Below are 14,752 nucleotides of genomic sequence, written 5' to 3' on the forward strand. Positions count from 1 at the left end.
ATATGGTGACAGACTTCAGAAGTGGAAGAATAAACTGTTAATAAACTGTATGTTCTCTCAGTTCAGTCTTCTGCGCAGTCGCAGTACAGAGCAGGAGTCACGTGACTTTGTTCGAGTGACGCGAGCATGCGCTCCTGTGAGAGAAAAAACACCATGAAACAATGATATTTTCCATTTTGTGAACTTATTTTATTTGCACTTAAATTTCAGTTCATGTTCTAATGCAGTTTCAAAATACAACACGGGCCTCGTTTGGGACGCTGTTCATGAACTGACCCACAGGACAAACTACCTGAATAGCCCTGACTTAGAGATTTCGCTGGGGTAAATAGTGTTGGTGTGTCGTTTGGGAATGAATTGATTCTTTGAATCCGTTTATCAAATCGGCTCTTGAAAGTTTTGGAATCTTTGGAGTTGTTTAGGTTCTTAAACAGGGGATTTTTTTGTGGGCTGTGATTTAAAAAAGGTCTAACATCATAATATGTTATAAAAGCTTCTGGAAAAAAAATATTGTAGTACAAGCAGCATGTGTCGATTCTTTGATTCGGCTCAAAACATCTCTTGAACGTTTGGAACCGATTCACCAAACTGAAGAGTCGTTTTTGTGATTGAACAGGCGATTTTTTTGTGGGCTATGATTTAAAAAAGGAATACCTTCGTAATATGTTAAGTAACATCATAACAGATTTCTGGGGTCTCATTTATAAAACTGTGCGTAGGATCCCTACTAAAAGTTTACGTACGCCCAAAAGCCAAAAATGGCCAAAAAAAATTCCGATTTATAAAACCGTGCGTACGCACACCTGTAAGCAATGTTCCCTTTATAAATCACAGATCACCCGCCGATGTGCGTACGTGAACCAGCCTCAAATCCCGCCCTGTACACGCCCATTTTTAACCATAAATAGAGAGTGGACCTTGTTATAATGAGTTTCCTCTGCACTTTGTGTGTTTAAAAATGGGGTGAGGAGCCAACGTCTCAGGGTGTCACGATGTGACACGGTGAAACAAAAGGCAAGAGAGGATCCAAATGCAGATAGGACTTTACTGGACAAAAACAAGAAACAAACATACAGGCAGGCAAAACAGATCACGACACGGAACAGGAACAGAGAACAACATGAACCAAACACCTACAACGACCAACACCAGGGAAGTGAACAGACAGAGTAGATATAGTGGACAGGAGCCAATAACAAAGCAGAGACGATTAGAGACAAAGACAAGACACCTGGGGAAGAGATGGAATGTGATTAGTGTCCATGGGGAGCAATGAGTGGGCGGAGCAAAACAATTAACATCAGGGAGAGACGGCAGACAGAAACAAGGGGAAAACACAGACAGACACATTACACAGGGGTAGCCACTGTCACCTGCAGGTTATAATAATATTAAAAGCAACATTGTTATAATTATATTAAAAACAAATGTTATGTGTCAAGATATGTCTCATTTTCTACCACTTTATCCGAACTTCTCGGGTCACGGGGAGCCTGTGCCTATCTCAGGCGTCATCGGGCATCAAGGCAGGATACACCCTGGACGGAGTGCCAACCCATCACAGGGCGCACACACACACACACACTCTCATTCACTCACGCAATCACACACTACAGACAATTTTCCAGAGATGCCAATCAACCTACCATGCATATCTTTGGACCGGGGAGGAAACCAGAGTACCCGGAGAAAACCCCCAAGGCACGGGGAGAACATGCAAACTCCACACACACAAGGTGGAGGCGGGAATCGAACCCCGACCCTTGAGGTGTGAGGCGAACGTGCTACTTACTGTGCCCCCTCCCTCCCTCCTACAATTAACGCTTTCTCAAAGTTAACCAATAGGTCTGAGAGAAAATCTGTGAATTCTCTAAGAAAATCGATGTAGGGCCCTGGGGGTCTGTACACGGTCGCTAGAGCAAGAGACATCAGGGATTTTTTCGAGTGCATGTGCGATAGTGAAACATTAAGGACAAGCACTTTGAAAGAACTAAATCTATGCTGTGTTCTCTGGGTAACAGTAAGGAAATCACTAAAGATAGTGGCGACACCACCTCCACGACCAGTCAGACGAGGCTCATGCTTATAAATATATCCTGATGGCGTAGACTCGTTTAGACTGATGTATTGATTTTGTTTGATCCAAGTTTCAGTAAGCCAGAGTGCAGTAAGGCAATTTTCTGTGATCATTTCATTTACAATAAGTGCCTTCTGTGCAAGCGACCTAATGTTCAGAAGCCCAAACCTTAAGAACTGTTTTTGTTTGTTTCTTTGGCATTTTTCTGGTCTAATTACAGTAAGATTATTTCGAGAACTTCTCACGTATTTACTTTTTGATCTCACTGCTCGGGGAACAGACACAGTTTCTATAGGGTTAGCTATGTGTGCATTTTTTGTGTCAATGTGCTGAGGTGAAGGATGGCTATTGAAATTTAAATTTAAAGAGTAGTTTACCGATCAGAAGGTGTTCGGCTCCCTGGAGATGTGGTCCGAGAGGATCTCCGCTCCAACTCTGCTGGGGTGCAGGCCGTCAGCACGGAATAGCCTAGGACGCTCCCAGAAAACATTCCAATTATCAATAAAGAGTAGTTTCTGAGCCTGACACCATGACTGTAACCATTCATTTAAAGCAAAAAGTCTACTGAACCTTTCAATTCCTCGCTGGTACGTTGGAAGCGGTCCAGACACGATGATCCTCGCCGTGGGCACTGTGCTGCAAACCGTCTCTACCAGGGTGTTGAAGTCCCTCTTCAGGATCTCTGACTGCCTCAGGCTGGTGTCGTTCGAGCCGACATGAAGAACCACAGCTCTGGTGTTTCAGCTCACGACTCTAGGTACCTGTGCAGAGACACCATGAGTTTAAAACATTTGTTCAAAGTTACAATGAAAAAGCATCAAAGGTTGTGTTTTTTTTATGCAAAAGATAAGGAAAGAAGTGCTAGTTGAAGTGTTTCCTGAATAAGTAGGTCTTCAACTGCCACCTGAAAATAGCCAGTGACTCAGCTGTCCGGACCTCTAGGGGAAGTTCATTCCACCACCTTGGTGCCAGAACAGAGAAGAGTCTTGTAGCATACTTGCCTCTTACCCTGAGAGATGGTGGAACCATTCAAGCAGTGTTGGTAGATCGGAGGGTGCGGGGTGCAGTGCGAGGAGTGATGAGGGCTTTGAGGTAAAATGGAGCTGGTTCATTTTTGGCTTTGTAGGCCAGCATCAGTGTTTTTTAATCTGATGCATACAGCTTCTGGAAGCCAGTGGAGGGATCACAGCAGCAGGGTGGTATGCAAGAACTTTGGCAGGTTGAAAACTAGTCGGGCAGCTGCATCAGAGGATGAATTGCGTTCATAGGTAGACCTGCCAGCAGTGCGTTGCAGTATTCCAGTCTAGAGATGACAAGAGACTGAACAAATACCTGAGCTGCCTGTGTGGACAAAAATGGCCGAATCCTTCTAATGTTGTAGAGAAGAAACCGACATGAACAAGTAACATTAGCAACATGAGAGGAAAAGGACAGTTGATTGTCCATGGTTACCCCAAGGTTGCGAGCTGTGGCTGAAGGCGAGATCAGACGTTGTGCAAGGATATAGCAAGATCATGAACTGGGCAGTCAATTTCTGTTATGCATAATTCATTACAATACCTCATAAAGGTGAAAGTGACATATGGCTCAGTATGGTGACCCATAATCAGAATTCATTCTCTGCATTTAACCCATCCAAAGTGCACAAACACAGCAGTGAACACACAGACACCATGAACACACATCCCGAGCAGTGGGCAGCCATTTATGCTGCGGCGCCCAGGGAGCAGTTGGGGGGTATCGGTGCCTTGCTCAAGGGAACTGTTGGAACTCAGAGCCCCCTCCGAATGGACATATCTCAGGGTGAACCACACTCTTAAACTTTTATCCAAATATTTACTGATCTAAATATACTTCACTTATAACACTATTATTACTGGAAAATAGAACAATGAGAAGACATCTCAGACCTGGATGAGACTGAGAAAACTTCTTATTGCAGCTAATCAGTCAACAATTCCATTGAGCTTAAGGAAAAAAGTCAAAAGCAATCAAGTGAAAAACTCATTCTTGAGTTTCAAGATTTTTCACATTATTCCCCCCTTTGAGGCTGTAACCAAACCTACTGTACTGTATGTTGCAGTAATCCTGACATAACCACTAAACCTTATGAATATCAACAGAGGCTAAAACCAAATAATGAAATCACATTTAAATAAAACAAAAAAAAAATTCAAGCAACATTTAAACAAACCAGTCGTGGCCGGCCCGTGACTCGAACACACAAGTGTTCATTCCAATATTTTGCGCATGTACTATAGAATGTATAGTTTGTGCTGCTTTTGTGTATTGTCTTGTAGTGTTTTGTATTGTTTGTGTGCACTGTCTTCTGTCTCACACTGTGTACACCAGGTTGTACAGATGCACTTTATGTGTCTAGGACTAACTTACTTTAGGTCCTTAGCTCTGTCCTTGTTCTATGTAGCGCCATAATCCTGGAGAAACATTGTCTCATTTCACTGTGTACTGTGTCAGATATATATATATATATATATATATATATATATATATATGGTTAAAATAACAATAAAAGCTTCTTGACTTCTTGATTTGACCTGATTTTGGATCCGGAGTGGCCGCTGATTGCTACTGCCACACCGCCATCTTGGAACATCAATAATGATCTCAGAAATAACGCTGACTGTTAGTTCATCAGAAGGACTTAGTTGTACAATTCCACTTGACTATAAACTTGTAAAGAAAGGACATTATTTACATGTACATCATTTACTACTGTCCAGTGTCACCCAAATGAGGATGGGTTCCCTTTAGAGCCTGGTTCCTCTCAGGGAGTTTTTTCCTTGCCACCGTCACATCAGCCTTGATCATTAGGGATAAATGTTAGAGAGAAATAGTAACTCAAACTTTATCATCTTTATTCTATATTTCTATACTTCTGTAAAGCTGCTTTGAGACAATATCCATTGTTAAGTATCCTCTTTTAGTATAGAAACATATAATATTAATAAAGTATAGAAACATATAATAATAATTACAAAGTTTTAAGTTAATTTACTATTTACCCCTAAAATTGATCCCTAATGAACAAGACTGGGGTGATGTAATGTGACGAGATGTAATGTACTGAGTAAAAAGTGTATGTTTATATATTATAAATACAATGTGATGATTTACCTTATTCAAATACATGAAAAAATCATTTAAATTAATAAAGACTTAAATCACAGAGGAGATTCTTTACATTAAAACTGTTAAACTCCTGAAATCTGCAGATGATACAACGCTCATCGGTCTCATCCAAGATGGCGATGAGTCTGCATACCAGCAGGAGGTCAAGCGGCTGGTGCTATGGTGCAGTCTGAACAGTCTAGAGCTAAACACCCTCAAAACTGTGGAGATGATAGTGGACTTTAGGAAAGACCCCTCAACACTACTCTCCCTCACAATATCCAACAGCCCGGTGTCATCTGTGGAGGCCTTCAAGTTTCTGCGTACTACCATTTCCCAGAGAATGTAGTTTCTACGTCAACTAAGCAGAGGATGTAGTTTCTACATCAACTTTCTACGGTTCTACTTTCTAAGTTTCTACGGAAGTTTGGTCTGCCACAGGAGCTGTTGATGCTGTTCTACACTGCAGTCATTGAATCTGTCCTGTTCACATCCATCACCATCTGGTTTGGTGCAGCAACAAAACAGGACAGGAACAGACCGCAACGCACAGTAAAAACAGCAGAAAAAATAATTGGCACCCACCTGCCCACTCTCCAGGACTTGCACAAGAACCAGAAACCGGGCAGTAAAAATCACCACTGACTCTTCACACCCTGGACACGCCCTCTTTCAGCTCCTCCCTTCTCTCAGGTGTTACAGAACTTTGTTTACTAAAACTCCCAGACACAGGAACAGTTTTTTCCCCAGACAATCACCCTGATTAACATCTCACCATCATTATATTCACTGCTTCATATCTATAAGTGCTGCATTATCAGGACTGTCAGTCATCACATCATCTGTATATATTACACACTACTGCTGCTGTATATTGTACTAAAGTATAATAAAACACTATATTATTTACACTCTCACACTTTATGTACAGAACTGATCGTTCATATTCTATATTCATATTTTATACATTTTATTCATTCTTTATTCATATTTTATACTCATTCTGTCTATATTGTATCTCATCATCTGCATTGTTTTCTTGTATAGTTTGTATAGTATAGTGTTATTTATGTCTGTACTTTTGAGAGTCACAAACTGCTGGAACCAAATTCCTTGTGTGTGACAACATCAACACACTTGGCCAATAAACCTGATTCTGATTCTGATTCTGGTCAAAAAAAAAGCCTGAGCTCCTTTTTAACTGTAAAGCAGCAGCTTCTCTCCCTCTGTTACACTATAACACAAAACTTAGAAAACAAAACTTAACAAACGAACCAACCAACCAAAGAACCAACCAACAAACCCACTCACTCTCTCAGTGCAGGAAAATGGCAGAGGCCAGTATTTCAGTATATCAGGATCACTTCAGCTGTCCAGTGTGTCTGGATCTCCTGAATGACCCAGTGACTACTCCCTGTGGTCACAGTTTCTGTAAGGTGTGTATTAATGCTCACTGGGATCAGGAGGATGTGACGGGCGTCTTCAGCTGTCCTCAGTGTAGAGAGACTTTCACTCCAAGGCCTGTTCTACGCAGGAACAACATGCTGGCTGAAGTGGTGGAGAAACTGAAGAAGACTGAACTCCAAGCTGCTTCTCCTGCTCACTGTTACACTGGACCTGGAGATGTGGAGTGTGATTCCTGCACAGGGAGAAAACACAAAGCCGTCAAGTCCTGTCTGGTTTGTCAGGCCTCCTATTGTGAAGATCATCTTAAACCTCACTATCAGTCTCCTGCCTTTAAGAAGCACAAGTTAGTTGAAGCCTGTGCAGAGCTCCAAGAGAAGATCTGCTCTGAACATAACAAACTGATGGAGATCTACTGTCGTACTGACCAAAGCCTCATTTGTTACTTGTGTATGATGGAAGAACACAAAGGTCATGATACAGTTTCAGCTAAAGCAGAAAGAACTAAAAAACAGGTGAGAACTGGATATTATTATTCTTTTTTTATGTCAATTTTTACAAATTGTATTTCTAATCTAATTTCTATTGAGGTGATCTGATTGGTTATATGACTGTCATTCAGTGTAAGGTGGATTTTTATTAAAAGTCAAAGTGTGTTTTGTAAAGACGTGTGAAACAGCTCAGACCAGTCAGTGTACTTTAAACAGCCAACGGCATGACGATGATGATGATGATGATGATGATGATGATGATGATGATGATATTTAACATGGTCATGTGACACTTTATTCTGATTTCAAAGTCTATTTTATTTTACTTCTAAAAGTGTTGAAGCTTCTTTAAGACACATTAATATTTACTTAATATTTATATATGCACACACACTACAAATTCTAATTTAAATTCTAATTCAGTTTATTTTAACAATTCATATTGTCTCAAAGCAACTTTACAGAACTATAGAAACAGAAGAAAAAAAAAGATAAATAAATATATATATAATAGAAGAAGAAAAATAAGAATAAAAATAAATAAGTGAATACATACAATTAAAGTTTAAAATTAAAAATATTAATGTAAAATGTAAAATACTATATATCTACATATAACATATGGTGTAATACCAGTGGAAGATGTTTAAGGTCATTTTCGAGTACAAACAACACCTTCAACTAAACGAGTGAGTGAAAGTGATTGTGGAAATGTAAAAAGAACCCTGAGCTGGAGATCTGGGAAGCTTCTGCTCATACTTTGGTCTAGATATATTTGTCCTGATCCAGGTTGAGGAGCCTCTGGTGGTAACAAGGAGAGTTCCCCCTGGTGGGACTCCACATCATCACAGGGCACCATGTTAAGAGCAGTCTGATATAAAGAGATCAGCATGAAAGGAGAGGGTGATGAGTATGATGATGTGTGCTGGGGACAATGATTGTAGTTTCTTATTTAATTACAGCTACAATTCTTTGTATTTTACTTTTATTTCTATTAATTAAACCTATTTTATTTGGTCTCAGAATGAGTTAAAGGAGGATCAGATAAAATCCCAGCAGAGGATCCAGGAGAAGCAGAAGAAGGTGCAGGAGCTGAAACAGACTGTGGACATTATTAAGGTGAGGAGGAAACTGAGAGATTCACATAAACACACACATTGTAGAGTCACTGTGGGAGAAAGAGTTGATCTTTAAATGGATCTGTGTGTGTGTGTGTGTGTGTGTGTGTGTGTGTGTGTGTGTGTGTGTGTGTGTGTGTGTGTGTGTGTGTGTGTGTGTGTGTGTCTGGGTGTGTGTGTGTCTGTGTATGTGTGTCTGGGTATGTGTCTGTGTCTGTGTGTGTGTGTGTGTCTGTCTGTCGGTGTGTGTGTGTGTGTGTGTGTGCATGTGTGTGTGTGTGTGTGTGTCTGTCTGTCGGTGTGTGTGTGTGTGTGTGTGTGTGTGTGTGTGTTTGTGTGTGTGTCTCTGTTTGTGTGTGTGTGTGTGTGTCTATGTGTGTGGCTGTGTGTGTGTGTGTGTGTGTGTGTGTGCGTGTGTCTGTGTGTGTGTGTGTGTGTGCGCGTGTGTCTGTGTATGTGTGTGTGTGTGTGTGTGTGTGTGTGTGTGTGTATGTGTGTGTGTGTGTGTGTCCTTACAGATACGTTCACAGGCAGCAGTAGATGACAGTGAGAGGATCTTTACTGACATCATCAGCTCCATGGAGAAAAAGCGCTCGGAGGTGACGGAGCTGATCAGAGCTCAGGAGAAAGGTGAAGTGAGTCGAGCTGAACGACTCCTGAATCAACTGGAGCAGGAGATTGCTGATCTTAAGAGGAGAGTCACTGAGCTGGAGCAGCTTTCACACACACACGATGACATCCACTTCCTCCAGGTAACACTCACTGTCTGATCTACAGAGGGCGCTGTTCCTCACAAAGTTTCCTCCTAAAAGCTCATTACAGCAACAAGAAATGTTCCTGTCTGAGATCACAAGTGTGTCTTTGTTCTGATTCAGTCTGAGATTCATTCGTTCCTCTCGTCCACTTTTCTCCTTCTCTATGATGTGTTTCCTCTCTGTAGAGTTTCCCGTCTCTCTGTGTTTCTCCTGGATGTGACGACTCACCCAGCTTCACTGTCAATCAACATCTCTCATTTGATGGAGTGAAGAAATCTCTCTCAGATCTGAAAAAACGAGTCGAACAAATCTGTGAGAAGAAATTCAACAAAATCAGACCACAAGGTGAACAAACAAACATTGTTTCTGTATCACAGTAAAAAGAGCCATAAAATTCATCTAACAGAAATAAGAAGTAAGCAGGAACAAGACTGCAGAAAATCACACAGTATTAGCATCAGTCTTGTAAATGACATCAAGATCAATTTAGCAGACAAACAAAGTACAAATCTTACATTTGTGGAGAAAATCGTAGCTGATGAATAAATTGAGATGGTGATGTTGTTGACGTCTGAAATAAACATGAGGAAGCAAATTTTTCACATTCACACTTTAAACTGTTTCCACCTCATTTTTCTGTCTCCATTTTGTCTCTGTGTCGCAATTTTGTCTCTGTGTCTCCATTTTGTCTCTGTGTCTCCAAAGCTGCAGCAGTTCAGATGATTTTACCTTCAGAACCAAAGAGCAGAGAAGATTTTCTGCAGTGTAGGTTTTACACACACACACACACACACACACACACACACACACACACACACACACACACACACACATATACACACACACACACACACACACATACACACACACAGACACACACAGACACACACACTCACACACAGACACAAACATACACACACACACACACACACACACACACGGACACACACACACTGTACAGACACACACAAACACACACACAAACACACACAGCCACACATACTGTACAGACACAGACACACTCACACAAAAACACACAAAATAAAACATTAAACATTACAATGTCTGTATTGTTGATCTAAATCTGATCCATGTTTATAGAGCTGCATTAGGAGGATAGAAACACAGACAGGTGTCTCACACACACGTATTATAAATCCTGTGATTAACATCTAACATGTGGACATTTTATTACTGTAGATTTCTGTTATCTGACTCTGGATCCAAACACAGCACATAATTAACTCATTCTGTCTGAGAAGAACAGAGTGGTGACATGCAGTGAGACACAACAGCAATACTCTGATCATCCAGAGAGATTTGACTTCTATACTCAGGTGTTGTGTAAGGAGAGTGTGTGTGGACGCTGTTACTGGGAGGTGGAGAGGAGTGGTGATGTGGACATATCAGTGTCATATAAAGAGATCAGCAGGAAAGGACGGGGTAATGAGTGTTTGTTTGGACACAACAGTCAGTCCTGGTGTCTGTGGTCATGTGACGTCACCTGACGTGACCAGAATACCCGTGGGGCAGTTCCGCTCATTGTGGTGAGTGTTTTGATATGTCACCTGTCCATGTTGTGCAAATTTTAATTTTTGCTTGTTTTTGGGGCGGGGCTACATGTGACATCACGTGACATCACGTGACGTGACCTTATTACCCGTGGGGCAGTTACCCTCATTGTGCTGAGTGTTTTGATATGTCACATGTCCATGTTGTGCAAATTTTTAATTTTGCTTGTTTTTGCGGTGGGGCTACATGTGACATCATGTAACGAAATGTGACGTGACCAGAATACCCGTAGGGCAGTTCCCCACAATGTGCTGAGTGTTTTGATATGTCACATGTCCATTCTGTGCAAATTTTTGATTTCGCTAATTTTGGGGGCGGGGCTACATGTGACATCACGTGACGTCACGTGACGTGACCATAATACCCGTGGGGCAGTTCCCCTCATTGTTCTGAGTGTTTTGATATGTCACCTGTCCATGTTGTGCAAATTTTTAATATTGCTTGTTTTTGGGGCGGGGCTACATGTGACATCACGCGATGTCACGTGACGTAACCAGAATACCCGTGGGGCAGTTCCCCTCATTGTGCTGAGTGTTTTGATATGTCACATGTCCATGTTGTACAAATTTTTGATTTCGCTTGTTTTGTGGGCGGGGCGACACGTGACGTCACGTGACGTGACCACAATACCCGTGGGGCAGTTCCCCTCATTGTGCTGAGTGTTTTGATATGTCACATGTCCATGTTGTGCAAATTTTTGATTTCGCTTGTTTTGAGGGCGGGGCTACACGTGACATCACTTGACGTGACCAGAATACCCGAGGGGCAGTTCCCCTCAATGTGCTGATTGTTTTGATATGTCACATGTCCATGTTGTGCAAATGTTTTATTTTGCTTGTTTTGGGGGCGGGGCTACACGTGACGTCACGTTACGTGACCAGAATCCCCGTGGGGCAGTTCCGCTCATTGTGGTGAGTGTTTTGATATGTTCAATTCAATTCAATTCAATTCAAGTTTATTTGTATAGCGCTTTTTACAATAGACATTGTCTCAAAGCAGCTTTACAGAACATAAACACAGAGCAGAAGGTAAACATAATTAATGATAAAGGAATTAACGAATAATAAAAGAAATAAGAATTAACAGAATAAAAATTCTAGATTATTATTAGTTGTATATAGTTCACAGTGTGTATGTATTTATTCCCCTATGAGCAAGTCTGAGGTGACTCAGGCAGCAGTGGCAAGGAAAAACTCCCTTAAATTGGTAAAGGAAGAAACCTTGAGAGGAACCGGACTCAAGGGGGAACCCATCCTCATATGGGTGACACTGGGGGTGTGATTGTAATATACAGTCAGTTAAATGTTGTATTGGTGTGAGGTTTAAGGACTTCTGATCTCCTGAGTACCACAGAGTCTAACTGGAGATGTCTCAGGATTCTTAGAGTCGGCCTCGGCTCAGTGGACGTCCAAAGGCTTCGTCCCACAGAGGACGATGGGAGCTGGTACAGTGTCTGGATGCCTCGGGATGGGTACAAAGAGAAAAGCAGTGGAAAGGGATTAACATATCTGCCGTTCATAAAAATGTGCTGGTCTGATGTACTGGTGCATGATATTATGGGATGTATTATGTGTACGCCTGACTGAAGAGATGAGTTTTTAATCTACATTTAAACTGGGAAAGTGTGTCTGAGCCCCGAACACTATCAGGAAGACTATTCCAAAGTTTGGGAGCTAAATAAGAAAACGCTCTACCACCTTTAGTAGACTTAGATATTCTGGGAACTACCAAAAGCCCTGAGTTTTGTGATCTCAGAGAGCGTGAAGGATTGTAACGTGTTAGAAGACTAGTTAGATACATGGGAGCTAAACCATTAAGAGCCTTGTACGTAAGTAGCAGCAGTTTGTAGTCAATTCTATACCTAACAGGTAGCCAGTGTAGAGATGATAAAATTGGGGTTATATGGTCATACTTTCTTGTCCTAGTGAGAACTCTGGCAGCTGCATTTTGGACTAACTGTAACCTATTTATTAAAGATGCAGGACAACCACCTAGTAATGCATTACAATAGTCCAGTCTAGAGGTCATGAACGCATGAACTAGCTTCTCAGCATCAGATACAGACAGGATGTTTCTCAGCTTGGCAATGTTTCTAAGGTGGAAGAAGGCTGTTTTGGTAGTATGGGCGATATGATTTTTAAAAGACAAGTTACTGTCTAGTATAACACCGAGGTCTTTCACTGTCGAGCTACTAGTAATAGTACATCCCTCTAAATGGGAGTTAAGGTGTGAGAGTTTATGTGCACTGGTTTTTGGACCTATGAGTAGTATTTCAGTCTTATCGGAGTTTAACAATAGAAAGTTGCAGCTCATCCAGTCTTTTATCTCTCTAAGGCACCGAGTTAATTTGGACACTGTGGCTATTTCATCTGGTTTTGATGAGATATATAACTGTGTGTCATCAGCATAACAATGGAAACTAATCCCATGTCTTCTAATAATGTTCCCTAATGGAAGCATGTATATAGAGAAAAGCAGAGGTCCTAGAACTGATCCTTGAGGGACCCCATAATTAACTGGTAGTAAACTGGAGGATTCACCATTTAATTCTACAAAATGGTATCGGTCAGACAGGTAGGATCTAAACCAACTTAAAGCCTGACCATGAATACCTGTGTAATATTGTAAGTGATCTAGAAGAATGTTGTGGTCTATAGTGTCGAATGCAGCACTAAGGTCAAGTAGAACTAATAGTGACATACAGTCTTGGTCCGAAGCTAAGAACAAGTCGTTTGTAACTTTAACAAGTGCAGTTTCTGTGCTATGATGGGGCCTGAAACCTGACTGAAACTCTTCAAGGATGTTGCTCTCCTGTAAGAAGGAGCTCAGTTGAACAGACACAACCTTTTCAAGTATTTTAGACATAAACGGAAGATGTGAGATGGGTCTGTAATTTGATAGTTCATTAGGGTCTAAGTTAGGTTTTTTGATGAGTGGCCTAATAACTGCCAACTTAAAAGACTTCGGGACGTAACCTAAAGATAACGAGGAGTTAATGATATTAAGAAGAGGCTCACCAGCTTTATGTAACACTTCTTTCAGTAATTTAGTTGGGATGGGGTCTAGTGAACATGTTGTTGATTTAGCTGTAGTAATAAGTTTATCTAACTCTTCCTGTCCTGTACTTGTAAAGCTGTGTAAAGCCTTAGGTGAGATTGTGTCACTGGTTGCTTTCATATGTTGGGCGTCACCTATTTTATTCCTGATACTTTCGATTTTATCAGTGAAGAATCTCATAAAGTCCTCACTACTGAAATGTGATGGAATAGTGTGTTCAGATTTCTGATTTTTTGTTAAACTAGCCACTGTGCTAAATAAAAACCTGGGATTGTTCTGGTTATTTTCTATGAGTTTGCTCAGGTGCTCAGCCCTAGCAGCTTTTAGAGCCTGTCTATAGCTGGACATACTGTCCTTATACGCAATTCTAAACACCTCTAATTTAGTTTTTCTCCATTTCCGTTCGAGGTTACGGGTTTCTCTCTTGAGGGTGTGAGTGTGACTATTATACCATGGTGCAAGTGTTTTATCTCTAACCTTCTGTAATCTGACTGGGGCAACAGTGTCTAATGTGCTAGTGAATATAGCGTCTATGCTGTTAGTCATTGCATCTAGGTCGTTTGAGTTTGAGGGTACATTAAGAAGTCCAGACAGATCAGGCAGGTTATTTGTGAATCTGTCTTTGGTGGTCGAAATAATGGTTCTACCGAGTCGATAACGTGGTGAGACACAGTTAGTCTGTTCTATAGGTAGTGTGTACATTATAAGGTAATGGTCTGTGATGTCATCACTTTGGGGTATGATATCTATATCAGTGACTTCTATTCTGTGTGATATTATTAAATCTAGTGTGTGGTTACGTCGGTGAGTTGCACTAGTGATGTTTTGTTTGAGCCCAAGTGAGTTTAGTAAGTCCATAAATGTGAGTCCTAAAGCGTCGTTTGTGTCATCAACATGAATGTTAAAGTCTCCTACAATTAATGCTTTGTCAAAGTTAACTAATAGGTCTGAGAGAAAATCTGTGAATTCTCTAAGAAAAACTGTGTAGGGCCCTGGGGGTCTGTACACGGTCGCTAGAGCAAGAGACATCAGGGATTTCTTCGTGTGCACGTGCGATAGTGTAACATTAAGGATGAGCACTTCAAAAGAACTAAATCTATGCTGTGTTCTCTGGGTAACAGTGAGGTAATCACTAAGGATAGTGGCGAC

At 41.2% G+C, this 14,752-nt stretch overlaps 1 long non-coding RNA gene and 1 pseudogene across 1 annotated transcript in view; one reads left to right on the top strand and one right to left on the bottom strand.

Annotated features, from left to right (window-relative positions):
* LOC125145873 overlaps positions 1-6,650 on the bottom strand; it is a 27,037-nt gene extending 20,387 nt beyond the window's left edge. The window contains exons 1-3 of the long non-coding RNA XR_007144334.1: positions 6,518-6,650; positions 2,455-2,838; positions 1-134 (exon numbers count right to left, since the gene is read on the bottom strand). The exon at positions 1-134 is cut by the window's left edge and continues 116 nt beyond it. This is a non-coding gene — a long non-coding RNA (uncharacterized LOC125145873). The remainder of the gene's footprint in view (positions 135-2,454; positions 2,839-6,517) is intronic.
* On the top strand, positions 6,401-10,514 carry LOC113637302 (annotated as a pseudogene).
* The last annotated feature ends 4,238 nt before the right edge of the window (positions 10,515-14,752 follow it).

This window comes from Tachysurus fulvidraco, chromosome 11 (genome assembly GCF_022655615.1).
Source record: "Tachysurus fulvidraco isolate hzauxx_2018 chromosome 11, HZAU_PFXX_2.0, whole genome shotgun sequence".
Classification (NCBI taxonomy): Eukaryota; Metazoa; Chordata; class Actinopteri; order Siluriformes; family Bagridae; genus Tachysurus; species Tachysurus fulvidraco.